The sequence below is a fragment of the Patiria miniata genome, unplaced genomic scaffold (assembly GCF_015706575.1).
Source record: "Patiria miniata isolate m_02_andy unplaced genomic scaffold, ASM1570657v1 HiC_scaffold_3, whole genome shotgun sequence".
Taxonomy (NCBI): Eukaryota; Metazoa; Echinodermata; class Asteroidea; order Valvatida; family Asterinidae; genus Patiria; species Patiria miniata.
In genome coordinates, this window is record NW_024037069.1 from 16,434,821 (window position 1) to 16,451,492 (window position 16,672).

The window sequence follows — 16,672 nt, forward strand, 5'->3', positions numbered from 1 at the left end:
TTTTGTTGGTGTGTTTTTTTTCATTCAGTTCAGTGAACCGGGTGGACAGAATGTTAACCTGTCCAATCATTGAACAAGTTAAAAAGTTAAATCCAGACCTGGTTGGATTACTCAAGATTTGGCCACATTTTCCTGGTCCAAGAGGGCCGTCTATGGTCCTCTTTCCACCTTTTATTATCACACCACTGACTCACTGACTGACTAATTGACTGACTGACACACAGCTTGTATTATACTGTGTGTATCAAAAATGCAAAGTATAACGACATGCCAGACGTAGAGTATGTAACCAACACATTTTTTTTAGATACATTTGGATGACCATTCGCCATCCGTTTAGGCATTTGTGTTGAGCGTACGATTTATATGCAGATTAAACTGTACATTACCAGCAAAGAATGGGAAGCGATCACTTGGCTACACGGATACTAGTTTATGTAATAAACCATGGCGAATGCCGTGATCGTCTTGCTCCGTGGATAACGGGTGGTACTCGGACTACACGGACACATCAGTTTCGTCGGATATTTTTTGGCGAAGTGTACATAATAAGGGATTGTCCACTTGTCTTTCGCAATCAGTCGCTCCGACGTTGGCAAATATTAAATGTCACGGACTAAATACCCTTAAACTTTGCGACACTGTTATAATAAGAGGTCTAATTCTATTTTCAATCCATGTACGTTGTGAACAACGATTGGGTTCCGATGTCAGATATTCCAGCTTGCAGTGACGTCACGATGACGTCATCATGTGATTTTATATGAACTATTCAATTGTTGGACCTTCTACTCATATTTCATCAATGGAACGAGGTTAATTCAAATTCTTTTTTGCAAAAGGTTTGGTAGGTCGTAGATAGATACAGAAAATTTCAAAAAATGTGTGCCGTCATCATGACGTCATGAAAAAGGTTTTTTTTAACATAGGATGGACACTTTTTGTATAAAATACGCATGTACATGTTCATTCGACCCGGATGAAACTCCTTTACGGCAGTCATTAATAAAATGGTCGAAACAGCTCAGTGTTAATTTGTCCACAAACACATTTCTAGTTCTATTTTCAATACATGTACATGTACGTTGTGAACAAAGCCAGATCAGCTGCAGCATTTTTGCGCTTCTGCTCTTTGTTCTCGACGCATTGCTCAGCAAGGGGAAAACCCAGAATGAGAAAGACGTACTAGTACAACTTCGTCCCCAGGGTGTCGAGCAGTACGCGCCCATATACCTGCTCTCTCACCAGGGCTGGTGGGTATATTGGATATAGACCTATCTTTTGTTTGTAAACATTTTCGCCATTTTATATGGGCCGCGCCGCAAGCGCATAAACTGAAGCCGTGGTTGGAAACATTCCCCCCCCCAAAAAAAAGTCCTCATAACGCCCTCAATACATAGTAAAAGGCATGTGTACGAATTGTATTGTAGCTTTGTTGACAATGTTGTATTTCCAACAATCAAATAATATTTTGGTGATCTGTAATAACTCTTCTTCATTTTTGCAGTGTTGGACCTTCCATAGTTTTGCAACCCGTGGTTGGCAAAATGCGCAGTTTGCCAACCAAGTGTAGCCACACGTATGCAAATGAGGAATAGTCTGGTGCCTGCATGTGCGTTACATTAGCGTTTGTTTTTGTATGCGGTGTCTGGGGTGAAAACAGAGTCAATTCGTCGCAGCGCGAGCATGGCGTGAGTACGGAAGCGTATGACCATCCGAGTAACTTCCGTACGTGAGTTACGAAAACACGATTTATTTAATTAAACTTATCCAGTACTATTGGAAACGAGGCTGGAAATAAGTAATCAATGCATGGGGACGAGGTTGGTACTAGCTAGTATATGCGACCCATTCACATTAGCAGTACGCTCCAGCTGCTCTCTATCACCCTAGGATAATTTGCATATCGGATCCTTACATTAACTTCGGATACGTAAGAAAAGTGGTAATAGCTGGTGCCGGTGTGTGCTTAACTTTGAGATAACTTTTGTTTTGACAACTTCAAACTCTCCAGAAATAAATTTGGTCGTGCACGCAAAAATAAAGGCAAGTTTAAATACGTGAAAAATAAGTGGAAGACATTGTATGCCAAACAGATTACTGTCATTTTAAAAGTATTTTGATCCAACGTAAAAATTAAACTCATTTATCACACTTTTTCCAGGATTATGCCCTCAAATTAAACTCATAATCATACACACTAATGCATGATCATTAAATTTGCGCTTTAAATTTCTTAAGATTGTCCCAAGAAAAAAAGAACTAATTAAAGGGAATATTATACAACATTTGGTTTTGCTCTAATTTTCAGAAATAAATGGATTTAGAGGATTAGTATGCTATAGAAAATATTGTTAAACTGACTTGTTTCATCTTTTGGGCTTGTAAATGCTGGGAAAAGCAAGTAAACCAATTTTATTCTTGTAGTCTGGATCCCTGACCCCACTTAAGATGAAACGGAGCAATTTACAGACTTTAGGGAATTGTAAGGTCAGAGAATCAGTCTAGCAGGCTTGTACCCCTTCACAGGTGTGTTATCAATTGCAAAGAAAAATGCGGAATAACTAAATATAAAAAAATTAAAAGCAATTTTTGAAAAAAAGCCAGTTTTCTCCAACGATGGTCGGCCGACCAGCGTTGGAAAAATACAAGTTTTCTTGAAAATGTCAGCATACAAGGAGCCACGATTTACAGAATGCTTTAGAATGTCATTCACTAACAATCCATTAAGATATTTATTTCGTTATAATTTGATCATTTCGTTTTTTGATGTTTGCAAATGTTGTATTTTCCCTTTAAGCTCATTCTATCATACACATCTTGCATGCATAGTGAACTTGCTCTTCTTAAAACTGTCCCAAGATAACTTTAATTAATAGAGGGTACAAAATAACAACTATGTATAAATAAAGACCCTGTACTATTCAGTATAAAGTGAAAGGCAGTTGCATATTTTTCAATATTGAGAAGTATCTCCATTAGCAGGACGGTTTAGAACCACGTTGTCATGAACTTGATGATTTTTTATTGGTCTTGCAGTCTGCCAAAATGCCATGTTCCTCTATCTCTGAGTGTACTAGTATTACTGAAGTTGCCCAACGATACTGTTCTGATGTATAGTCCTACACAGGAGCTGGTTATGCCTTTCCAATTTCTTGGTTTCACTTTGTTGCACTTCTGGCGATTCCAGTAACAAGGAAATCAGAATTTATAGGTATGAAAAAGAATTCTTGCGGGTTCCTTGTAAGGAATTAACACAGGCATTTTAAAAGGTCCAAATAGTAACAATACAAGACTAGCTTGCAATGAACTACATGTGCTTTAAACAGTAATAAATGTACCTAATAAACGTTTACCCCATCCTAACAATTCGTATGCAAATTATCAAGAGACGGACTTTAGGTCATGCGATTAGCTTCACTGTTTGATATTAAAAAGCTGAGAATTTGTTGACATCCATTCCCAAGTTTTTGTCGAAATAATTTTTCAGTATTTGCATGGTTTGCGACTTGTCTCCCTTTAGCTGTTCACTTAACTTCTCGACACTGCACGCATCTAGTTCTAGTATCAAGATGCTGGATTGGAAATGCTGCAGGAGTTGAAGCTTCTTTTCCTTTTTCATTGCTGTGAGGAAATCGGAGGCGTTCTTGGCGTTCTCATCCACAAAGTGATGATGGATCATACCACAGACCATTCCTCCTGCGGACCCAACGCCGCCGCCAAAGAGAGCACCTGCGAAATACAATAAGCTCTTCATCAATTGGATTGATAATTGTTCTATCTCTGCATGGGATCGAGTACATCATAGAGACCCAAAGATTTGACAAATGGACAAAATATTTGTTTAGTTCGGGTCGAGCTTCTTCGCAAAGCCAATTCCAACTTTCTAGGAAAAACAAATTAAAGAATCCTGAGAATTATCTCTGCCAATCTATAACACATCAAGCTTACCAACTCCAGCACCAGCCAAGCCACCGATAGCTGCACCAACAGTGCCCGCCGCCAATGTGGCGTTTCTTATCTTTGTGTTTTCATATGCAAAGTTCTTCTCCCGTATTATTTCGACGAGCACTTTGATGAGATCGTCCGGTGTTATCGGCATGATTTACAACATGTATATATGCAGCCCCTATTTGTTGTCAGATGTATGTGTTGCACACAAGCAAGGGCACTTCTCGTGAGGTTACCTTCCTCGATACTATATCTGGAGGAAAAAGACATTGGGTTGTCATCAGCGACAATTTACGGAGCCCCTAAAAGGACCCCTAAAACTCTATAAAAAAAATTTAAAAAATCAAAAAAATCTCATCACACAATTTTAATAACACGCAAGTTATACATTACCAGGAGCATGGAAAGATCCTTCCAAGTTCCACGCACGCCACTTTGGCTGTGCACGATAGTGTGATGGTGCATGTTGGATATATTTTGGCAACGCGTCCAGAATTAACATACGAGGGATTTACCCCTTCTACTTTCACAACCATTGTCGGGGAAACACCGCTCTGACGTTGGCAACTCATTTCACAGAGTTCCCCTTGAACATTGCGAAAGCAATTGGAACCCCGACTGGAGAAATTGCATCACTCAAAACAGGTTACGTTTAAGGATAATTATTATTTCTTGAGGAGGAATGTCCTATATATGGTTCCATTTCCAGGACAAATGACATAGGTCCTGGTTATGTGTATTTTTTTCTTTCTTCATATTACTTTAATTGGCCTAAAAAAGCAGTCATGATATTTTTTAAAGAGCATCTGCTTGGTACATGTACAGCTTCAATTAATTTAATAAAGTGACTTTACATCAGATTATGTTTAGTGTCCTGTCCCCGTTTGGGAATTATTTCCCGGTAGGGGATGAATTTTGGACCCTCTGCCCACCACCAGCCCCTCATACAACTGATGATGTCTGCCAGTACAGTATAGCATGGAAAACTCGACACAGCTTTGCTTGCAATCTATAGATCGGTGACTGCTCATCAGTTCCGACACCCCTATATTCCGACAACCCGCACATTAGATTGTGTTAGCCCGTTTAGGGTTAGGGTTAGAGTTAGGGTTAGGAACATGAGCAGTGGGGTGACAGGGGTGCAGGCGCGGTTCTAGAACCAATATTTTTTTTGGGGGGGGGGCTAGCACGGTGGGTCCAGAATTTTTTTCAGGGAGACGTGCTGAAATGTTGACCGGTTATTTTTTCCAGACACTTAGGCCTCCAAAAATCAATAGGGGGGGAGGGAGGGGGGCTCATGCCATATTTTCAATGGGGAGCGCCAATAAAATCCTAAAATCATTCACACTATATTAACTAATGCACCCTTGTTACGGCTATTTCTTCTTTAGGGGGAGACCGTTCGCATGTACATCACAATCCTTCTTTTTGCTAATGCTATTTTTTTGGGGGGGGGGGGGGGGCACCGCCGCCCCTAGTAGAACCGCGCCTGCAGGGGTGTCGGGACATAGGTGTGTAACCTATAGATTCATTGCATTCAGCAGCCATCTTGGAGGTATGTTTGGCTATGGTTATTAACAACGAGTGCACAAGATGTTTACTTATTCAATTCAATTCAATTCAATTTTACATGTATTCATCATGTTAGCATGAAATTGTATTTCCCAGTTTGCACATAAAAAAGAATCTAAATTGAATATATAAACAGACGGTATTTACTGTACAGGTTACAACATTCAATGAAAATACAATTAAATAAATAATAGAAGTGTTACTTAAAATTCTTAAACCCATGCGTAATTGCGTATCCACTGCAAATGATCTATACAGACAGTTGTCAAATTGCCAGAACCGCAGATTCGATCGGCAATGCATATTTAATGCCGCATGGTTCGACCTTGTCCCTTGACGTCAGTGTTGACAAGCATTGCTCAGCAAGGGGAAAACCCCGAATGAGAAACTGCACTATGACATCATGGTATGTGTATACGGTTAATTCACACATACATGTATTTTTGAAGGTTCATTAAAGATCGTCAGTGCAGGAACAGTTTGCAAATGAGCTAGTTTTAAAGGGTAAAAATAATGTCCATCTTTTATGAGGGAATACACTGCGGGTGTGTGTTTCTTGACCTCGTATCAGCCTGATAATTCTTGCTTGATCATCGAATAAGCATTATCAAAACACCGTTAATTTTACAAAAAAAATCTCCAGAATTCTCAGAATTCGGTCATGCAATTAAAAATAGACAGATTTAGGTGAAAAATACGTGGTATACATGGTATGCCAAACAGATTACTGTCATTTAAAAAATATTTTGATCCAACGAACAAATTAAACTCATTTATCATACACATGATCACATGCGCTTTAAATTTCTTAAGATTGTCCCAAGAACAAAGAACTAATTAAACTCATTGATCATACACACTTTTACATTATTACGTCCTCAAATTTAACTACTTTGATCAATGATCATACACACCTTTACATGCATAGCAAATGTACTCTATTTCTTAAGACTGTCCAACGATAACTTGAATAAAGAAGAAGGTACACAATAATATATAACTAAAGATCCTGAACTATTCAGTAGTGATAGGCAGTTGCAGTTTACAAGTTATGGAGAAGTATCTCCATCAGTTTTGATTTTCTCATTGGTCTAGCCGATGAGTAGGCCTATACCTTTCCGAGTGAGTATTACTGACGTTGTCCAACGATATGTTGTTCTGATCACAGTGTGGGCCCTATAGTCATACGGGAGCTGTTTCTGTCTTTCCATTTTCTTTGGTTTCAGTATGTTGCGGATAGCTTGGAACTTCTGGCGATTTCAGTATAGCACTTTATAGAAATAAGACTTTATAGGTATGAAATAGGATTCCTGTGGGGTCCTCAGTGTAAGGAACTAGCGATTTAAAAGGTCCGAATAGAAATGAATAATACAAGACTAGCTTGCAATAGTTTTACACAGTAATTACTTGATATACTTTACAGTAAGAGTTAACCCCATTCCGTACGCACGATCATCAAGACGGACTTTTGGTCATGATGTAGTGTTAGCCTCAGCAGGGTATCCAGAAGCCCCCCTGCCCCCCCCCCCCCTGTTCTTTTTCCAGCTGTGTTAGAATAAAGCGATATTGCCACCACAGATCCATGGAGTGCTCTCCCTGAGAACATCGTAGGGATCAAAAGGCATAACAAATTGCCAAATAATTGTTTAGTTTGGGGGGGGGGGTACAGCCTATGTTCCCCAATACCTATGTTCCCCAACCCTAACCCTGACCAGTAATCATCTCGCCCTAACCCTAATCCGAAACCTAACCCTAACCCTAAGGATTTGGGGGAACATGATTTTTTGTATTGGGGAACATAGGTGTTGGGGACTATCGGGTAGACCCCGTTGGGAACAAAACATTAGCCATTCACAAACGTCTAACAAAGGACCCATAAACGTGTAACAAAATGTCGGGGCACAATATTATTGGCTGATATTAATAGAACCTAGAATACGCAAAGTGGAATTCAATTGCAGTGCATAATGCTGATCGGTGAACATTGGTTGATTTTTTTCCCCGACTAGACCTTTTTGCCTTTTGATGACGTCAGCCTTTAGTGAAGGCAACATTGCTCAACAAGGGGAAAACCCCGAATGAGAAAGTGCATCCGTTAACTATGTCAGCATGTTAAAAATTAATCCATACATGACTTTGAAGGTCCATTGACGATTGTCAGTGCTGCAGTTTGCGAATGAGCCAGATTCCGAATTTCATTAGAATGTCAAAGATACATTGCAATTTTGAAGAAAATGATGCACACATTATTTGATTCAAACTCATTACCGCCGTATAGCTTTGAAGATTTGTAGAAGTGTTAAAAGGTTTTGTTTGATAACTGTCAACAAAGCGCCTTCTACTGAATTCCGCGACGTGCATAATAAACACTGTAGTAAACACTGGACTTTAAGAACTTGTTAGTATGCTATCATAAAAAAAAAACATGTAAACTAAGGAATAAATGTGTATACTTGGAGGTGTTAAACACTATGTTTAAGGCAGTGTCCAAAACCGGCTTCCAGATAGAGCAACGGCTACGTCTGTTGTCAGCGCGTCCCCACGTACAGTGTGGCGTATCCAGAGGGACCTTGCCCCCTCCCCGGCGGATTTTTCTTTTTGAAACATATACATTTTATTCAGTTACTCTTTCCATGAGTGGTTAGAGAGTTCTGACATAAAATGCCTACGTGAGAATGCCTACGTGAGGATTGTGGACGTTCAACCATTAGGCAAAAAAAAAAGTCTCCGGTTTCTGGTATGGAGCTTGCCCAAAAAGTGGTGCGGTGACGCGGCTTTTTTTTTTACCTGATTTTTTTGCTTCAAATGTCGGCTGATGACTGCAAATGGTGCCCGACTAAACTTAGTGCAAATATATGGGAGTCCAGAGAGGCCACATAAAGCTTATTCTCGACCGTAACCAAATCTAAAAACACGTTAAAATTGTGCAGCAGCAGAGAGTTTGGCGGTTTTGAGACATCATCTTTTATTGAAAAATAAACCTTTTCATTTTGCCGACGCGCATGGCTACGGCGACGCGCGCGCAAACCAGAAACTGGAGACTTTTTTCTGGCCTTAAGGCACTGAATTTCATTGGAGCCCAAATTTCATGTGACAATGGAAAACTGTTTAAGACCAGCCAGCCATGTCTTTATCATCCGTTTAAGACCGGCCACGTGACGGGCTCTCGACCAATGGGAATGAGTAAACTGTCTTTAATAGGCAGGCCTATTTATGAATAGTTATGTCATTATCCATAACATCAATGATGTTTGATGATTAAAGTATATATTAACTTTTATACCTGGGAAGTATATTTTGTATTTTAATGTTCTCTGTATTCTTGACAATTGTAGACACAGCATAGGACGATACCCCCTGCAAACCCAATGGCCATGCCCGTAAGAACTTCTGTAAAAGAAAGGGAAAGATTCGTCCTCAGATTATGTAAATACACCCCCCCCCCCCATTATGATTCATCATCACATAATACTTTACGTGATGACAATACAATTAAAAAGATAAAGTTTAAAGGGCCCGTGCAATTTTATTTTGTCAATACAATTGGAAATGCACCTTTGTGTCCCATTAAACCCTATTTTCAACTTTCGTTTCGCCACTTTTCAAGGGTGTTTTGGTGAATTTTTGGTTGTAATGCTAATGCTAATTTCCATATTCATGAACAAAAGTATGATGTCATTTCTGGCAGAAACCTCATTGCTACAGCTATTTCAAGTCAGCACAAAATAAGTGACAGAATTTGGGATATTTCGCTGTCGTATAGATGTTCTTTTCTTCGGTGATTCTCTGCGGTGTCAGTATATACTCAGTCCATGGCAGTAAGCCAATGAACACTTTTTTTCTCTCACAAATATCTTCAATAAGCAATTTTGAACAGAAAACCCAAAACTGAGCAGTGTCTTCCTGAAATGACATCACAGCAATAGAGCCTCAGTTGTCCTGAAATGCACTTTTTCATACCAAATATTTGTCATTTATAAGAGGAGTAGAAAGGTACAAAACATGTTTCTAGGAAAATTTCACTTCATGAACCCTTTAATCCTGCCAATTTTGCGATTGTTTTTTTTTATTTCTCAATTTGTAATTAATTTACCCATCTGTAAGAACAATTATTTTATAAAATTCTGTGCAACTGTTGTACAGGGTGAGTCAAAAAAAGCGAAACCCAAATGGCAGGACGATTGTTTTAGTGAAGTTCAGCATGTAGCACTTTCTAAATCTAGGATATGAAAGCCCAATTCATAAGCTTTCTAAGAATCATTCAAATCACTATTGTACTTTTCAAGTTACAGAATTTTAAACACAACCACCGTTTCAAAGTTCTGTCCACGGATCACAATAAGGTTAGTACGAAAGCCCATTAGCGCCACTGCAAGTATATATGTTGTGGATTATTTAATTCGTTACTACGGATTATTAATTCGTTATTACGGATTACTAATTCGTTATAACGGATTATTAATTCGTTATTACGGATTATTAATTCGTTATAACGGATTATTTAATTCGTTATTACGGATTATTAATTCGTTATTACGGATTATTAATTCGTTATTACGGATTATAAATTCGTTATTACAGATTATTTAATTCGTTATTACGGATTACTAATTCGTTATAACGGATTATTTAATTCGTTATTACGGATTATTAATTCGTTATTACGGATTATTTAATTCGTTATTACGGATTATTTAATTCGTTATAACGGATTATTTAATTCGTTATAACGGATTATGAATTCGTTATAACGGATTATTAATTCGTTACTACGGATTATAATTCGTTATTACGAATTACTCATACGTTCTGAGTCATTACTCGGCTAGTATGGCACAGGAGTGCAAACGTTGTATGCAAAGATATAGCGCCGCCTAGCGGCGATATACATAGGCCCCTGATCACGTGCTCTCCACGTGTGAGAACATCAGACTTAATTCGTAATAACGAATTATTAATCCGTAATAACGAATTAATAATCCGTAATAACGAATTAATAATCCGTAATAACGAATTAAATAATCCGTAATAACGAATTAATAATCCGTAATAACGAATTAAATAATCCGTTATAACGAATTAATAATCCGTAATAACGAATTAGTAATCCGTAATAATGAATTACATAATCTGTAAAATATATACTTGCAGTGGCGCTAATGGGCTTTCGTAGGTTAGTGTTCTTCCAGCCAAACGAAAACAAATCACACAGGGATGTGTGTGACTGTTCGGTTTTGCTGAATGAACGCACACCTTTTTTTGTGATCAGTGGACAGAACTTTAAAACGGTGGCTGTATTGTATTGCTCCCCTGCTGGGATAAGGTTGATTGGTTTATCATTCTCGACTGTGTCATCGTCATTGTCATCGACATTAGGCATAATACTTACGAGGTGCGTTGACCGATATGGCGGCAATAACGCCAGCGATCAGAGCGCAGACAGCGAGGGTAAGAGCTACCCATAATCCTGCTGCTACTATGCGTTCGAAAATTCCCATGGCGATGAGCTGTGCTTGAGTTACTATCTATTGTCGGCGTTGAGAGCTGGACCGTCACGGTGGTGTACACTGTAAAGCCTATAGTTTTAAATTTGTAAACGCTTTTTTGAAACAGTTTTCAAACATATTAACATGCTTTAATTTCCATTAAATGCTCGGGTTGAAATTTAAGTCAGATTCAAAAAGCTATTTTTAACAGTACATTGAACCATTTACATGTAATCATAGAGCAATCTATTCCTTCCTCGATCTATGATTGAACAAACCTCGGGGGAAAAAAACGTTTTAAAGTTAACTTACCAACACAAGAACATACGATGTAATTGTTCCCACGATACACCCAGCACTTATTCACGGCCTGATGTGAGCTATGGTTGTTGATTGAGTGCTGTGGATATTTACAAACAATTATTGAACTGGTAAGTCAGTGTGCTTACGGTCGAAAATGACCTCCCGTGTGCAATTTCGGGTACACTCTTGAATCACTCATGGACACCTCAAGAGGTTCGCTTCATGCCGAATGGTGCGCAAAATATGATTCAGATAATTTCATTTTTCATTTTAGCATTTGGACAGCTCACAGAGCTACATCACGAAAAAAAAATCAGAATTCGGATGGGGCCTTATAATATATAAAAGCGGGGGGCAAATGTCATTAACAGAAAATCGAGCTGTGTAATGGACGTTATTTTGTTTGTTTTTTCCATTCAGTTCAGTGATGAACCGGGTGGACAGAATGTTAACCTGTCCAATCATTGAAAAAGTTAAATCCAGACCTGGTTGGATTACACAAGATTTGACCACATTTTCCTGGTTCAAGAGGGCCGTCTATGGTCCTCTAGTCCCCCTATTATTGTTATATGACTGACACACGGGCATTATCGTTTTATTTTATCCAATGAATGGGCTATATCCAGTGTGAGGCGTGAATGTGATTAGTTTATTCCACTCACTGAAGAAAGCTTCAAGTTGGAGATCACCTGAATTTAAAAAAGTAGCAGAGATAATAGACGTAGGCCTAATTTAAAAAGAGTATCGGGTATATTTTGAATATGAAAACACAAATATGGAGGAATTAATTCCTCCCGGTATTTGAGATAAATCTGTGGGGAAAGGCTATAACAGGATGACTATTCGCCATTCGTTTAAACCGTTCGTTTTGAAAGTATAGTCATCTGCAGATAAGGTTGTACATTACCGGCTACGAATGGGAAGTGCTCCTCCTACACTTGGTTGCACGGATACATCACTTTCGTTGGATATTTGTTGTGTACATAATAACGGATTTTCCTCGTCTTTTTTATTCACAATCAGTGGGGGAAACGCCGCCCGACGTTGGCAAATAATGTCACGGACTTACCCATGAAAATTGCGACACACATTAAAAGAGATCTTATGCATGTACGTTGTGAACAAAGCCAGATCAGCTGCAGCGCAAACGATGGTATCATTATGAACATGCATACAGTGCATACAGTTGTTTTTGTGTCCTCTTTGTCCCTCGCGACTCGACGCGTTGCCATGGTTGCTATGCTCAGTAAGGGAAACCCCCGAACGAAAAAGACGTAGTATGCGACCCGTTCCCATGGTGACCAGTACGCTCCAGTTGCTCTCCAACAATTATTTTGTTTTTCTGCGCCATGAATGTCACGAATGCCAAAATAAAAATCTGTTCCCTAATGTATGCGCCATCAGAATCAAATCAAATTTGACAGCAAAATTGTTTGATAGCCACACTATTAATTAAAGAGCTTAATAACGAAGATCATTAAAAAAAAATGCTCACTCTTAATTTTCCATGTCTTGCATATTTTAAGAATCCTAAAGATGCAGTTTTTTCAAGTGGCTGTAAAATAAAAGTTTAAACCAAGAACGGGTACTTGACTTGTCCAATATTAAACCAATTGCAATCAAAATTGCAATCACTAATACAGTACGAAACATGCATTGCTTTGTTACAGATATTGATAATCTTGAGCTCAAAGAAATGTATTCACCGTGTCACGCTTAATTTGTTGGTTACATACCCCCAATGTTTCCAAGTAGATGTCACTGCTAATGGGAAGCAGGAAAAAAAAATCAAAACAATTTGAAACAATTGCACATAGATTATTAGTAGTGTAGTATACAAAGATGCACCACTGGCTCACGTCTCGCTGTAAGCTTTAATATTTCGCTTTCCGAATTGTCAACATCTTCATGATTTGTGTCTGTGTTGAATGATCTTCCAAGCAATGCTTCGTAATGAGCTTGACATGTGGGCCATTTTTTTTCTCCTGTATTATTACCATCTTGCTTAGTTTGCACTGGAAGGCCATAACAAAAATCAAAGGATGAAACTTTTTCAATACCTGCTTACAAAACTAACAGCCGAGAAGTGTTTTCTGCCAGGCATGTTATAAGTGCTTAAACGTATACATGGTCTTAAAAATACATATTAAGGGCTTATCTGTCTATAAAAGCAAACAATTATGTTATTTTAAAGCAATATCTGCTTAAAGTGCATTCCCCATGTTATTTCAAGTTTAAGAAATTACATATTTTTTGTTTCAGTTGCCATTTTCCTAGTAAATCCAAGTTATTCACTTTTGAATGAGATGTCAAACCAAAACATGTTACCCGCATTGAGGGCATGACTCTATTCGTATCCGGGACAAGTTCCAGACAAGTGTTGGGTAGAATCGTTCACTTTGTACAAAAGAAGCTTTGCATTTGCCCCGGACGTGTTCTAGGGAATTTGTCAATACTGGTAGCTTAACTGCGGGAAGATTGCAGGGAAGTTGTTTGGAATCCTGCAACTTGATACCTGATACAATGTCCACAACTTGTCCGGAACTCGTCCTGGATATGAATTGAGACAGGCCCTTAGTTCTTGAATTATTTCTTTACATTCACAAATGAAAGCCCTTTTGCAGAGGGTTGCAGATGCCCAAAACCAGAAGAAAGTATTTGATTTTGTTCAAACAAAGCGTACACATTTCAAATTTCTTAGTAGGAAAGAATTGACCTTTTTTTTTAGCGCATTGGGCATGATCTTTAACTGGAGTGGAAAATCTGAGATGTATAATCACAATCAGCACATTTCAATTTGTTTTTCTGTCCAGAAATCTTTTGTTAGTCTGTGTGTTTTCCCGTCTTGCTCATTTTATGAATACTTCTGTCACTGATTTGCCACATTATGTTACATCTTGTAATTCGGGCACCTTTTCTTGTTATAAATTGAACTATATTGTACAATGGTAAGATCTCACTCTGTGTAGGTCACTTTTAATTGGTTGAAAATAAAACAGCTGATATATAACAAATAAATCATTTCTGTGAGTCCTGTTTTCCAGATTTGTCATTGTTTTGAAGTTCAATCAGGCTCGCTAATTTTCACGGTTTTTATAACCAAAATGCACGAGATTTGTCACAATTGGATCAAACAACTCATAGGCCACCCTTTTACACATAAAGTCCACGCCCACAAAATGTACAGAAAATAATGAGTGGTGAAATGCTAGAAAATGAAGGTGAAAACACGTAATGCACGTTGGAAATAACACCCAAGTATACACGATATTATTCTAATGTTCGCTAATTGCGGTGTCGAATCAGCTAGGATACAAGAAGAAAGTTTCCATGACAGGGCTTACTATTGGAAACGAGAGCGAAACAAAAATAAGCCCTGGGTATGAGGTTGCATGTTATGGGATAATTCGCACATTCCTAGTGTATTTTAAATTGTACTACATGTACTTAGTACAAGGGCGGATGTAGAACACAATTTTTTGGGGGGCCCAAAAAAATGTTGGTCCCCCAAAAAAGTGGGTCAACAAAATTACGGCGTGGGGTTCGGGGCCCGCTTAAGGGCCCCGAACAATTTTTGGATTCTAGATGCGCTGTGGTGCGATCTGAGGCAATTTCTGACCACTTTAAAGAGGTTGTGGAATGCTCGAAGACATTTCCGTCATTTTTTGGGTATATGTAGCCTAAGGTGTGATGAAATAAAAACGACTATTGTTTCTGTCATGAAATGAGTACAAAGGGTACTTTTGAGAGCTATTTTTCAGGTCCTGCATGTTTCGACCCGAACGTGCAATTTGTGTAAAAGTCGTCGTTGCGGGCAGCAAACAAAACACAGTAAATCGTGACGTAATAAACAGGACTCGTTTATGCTACTCTGCATCGGGAGTCCTGTTTATTACCTCACGATTTGCTGTTTTTGTTTGCTGCCCGCAACGACGACTTTTACACAAATTGCACGTTCGGGTCGAAACAGGCATGACAGGACTTGAAAAACAGCTCTCAAAAGTACATTTTGTACTCATGTTATGACAGAAACAATAGTCGTTTTTATTTGATCACACCTTAGGCTACATATACCCGAAAAATGACGGAAATGTCTTCGAGCATTCCACAACCTCTTTAACCAATGTTTTTTTTGAGGAAAAGATGGTGGTGTACTCATTGCCTGCCTTTATTGTCACATAAAAAAAAAATTGGTTTCGGTTTTTTTTGGGGGGGGGGCATGGCCCCCTTTGGCCCCCCCCCCCCCCCTGGATCCGCCCTTGACTTGGTAACGGTATATTGTAACGTTGTTAAATATCCTTTTAAATTGTAATTCTTAAGTTCTCTTTTGCCTCAGTTGAGGTCCTACGGAAAAAAACTAAACTTCATTGTCATTGTCATTCATAGTCATTAACATTGTCATTGTCGCACATATTGACGGTGCATTAGGCCTATAACGACTGTCACTGTAACAGGCAGTTTGCGAAAATAGCCACCTTTTATAAACGTAATCAAACATTATGTGCCGCTGGTTTCCTACCCACTGAATTTAAAGTTAGTGTCTTTACTTATGTTACTGAAACGCGGCGAATTTACGGACATCCATTCCCAAGTTTTTGTCGAAATACTTTTTCAGGATCTTCATGGTTCGCGACTTGTCTCCCTCCAGCTCCTCGCCCAACTTCTCCACACTGCACGCATCTAGTTCTAGAATCAAGATTGTCGATTGGAAATGCTGCAGGAGTTGGAGCTTCTTCTCCTTTTTCATTCCTTTGAGGTTATCAGAGGCGTTCTGCAGTTTCTTGTTCGTCGTCCAACCTAAGACACTGCACCTCCGATAAACCCAATAGCTCCACCCACGAGGGCACCTGTAAAAGCCAATTTAAGCATTTAGCCCTATGTTTAGTTTCTCACCTGACGGCCCTAGCTATATCCTTCCTTCTTCGCCCGCCCATCTCCCTATTTTTTTACCATCGTTAATGTCGGTGACATTGCTGTTGTTCTTGTCAACTATAATCTTGATTGTCATCTTTCATTCAACTGGAATATTCCTAATGCCCAGCAGACGTTTTCGTACGGTGTTCTTTCGTTGTTGCCGACTAAAAAAATAAAAAGCCCATCGGTTATACCATGCATTCAAGGAGAATTATACGGCCTCGGAATGCGCCCGTTTGGGTTGCAAAACAGCATTTATGATTAATGATATTAAATGGAAAGAGCATTTAAATATAAAAGTCAGCCCAACAATCTTTTAAAAACTTGGGGTTTTTTGTGTTGTTATTCTTGTGAAATTTAACCATGCGATAACGAATTTCCGGGGTCACATTTTTTTTCTCCGAAAAATCGAACTGTTCATTGCTAGTTGTGATTCCAGCCCGGCA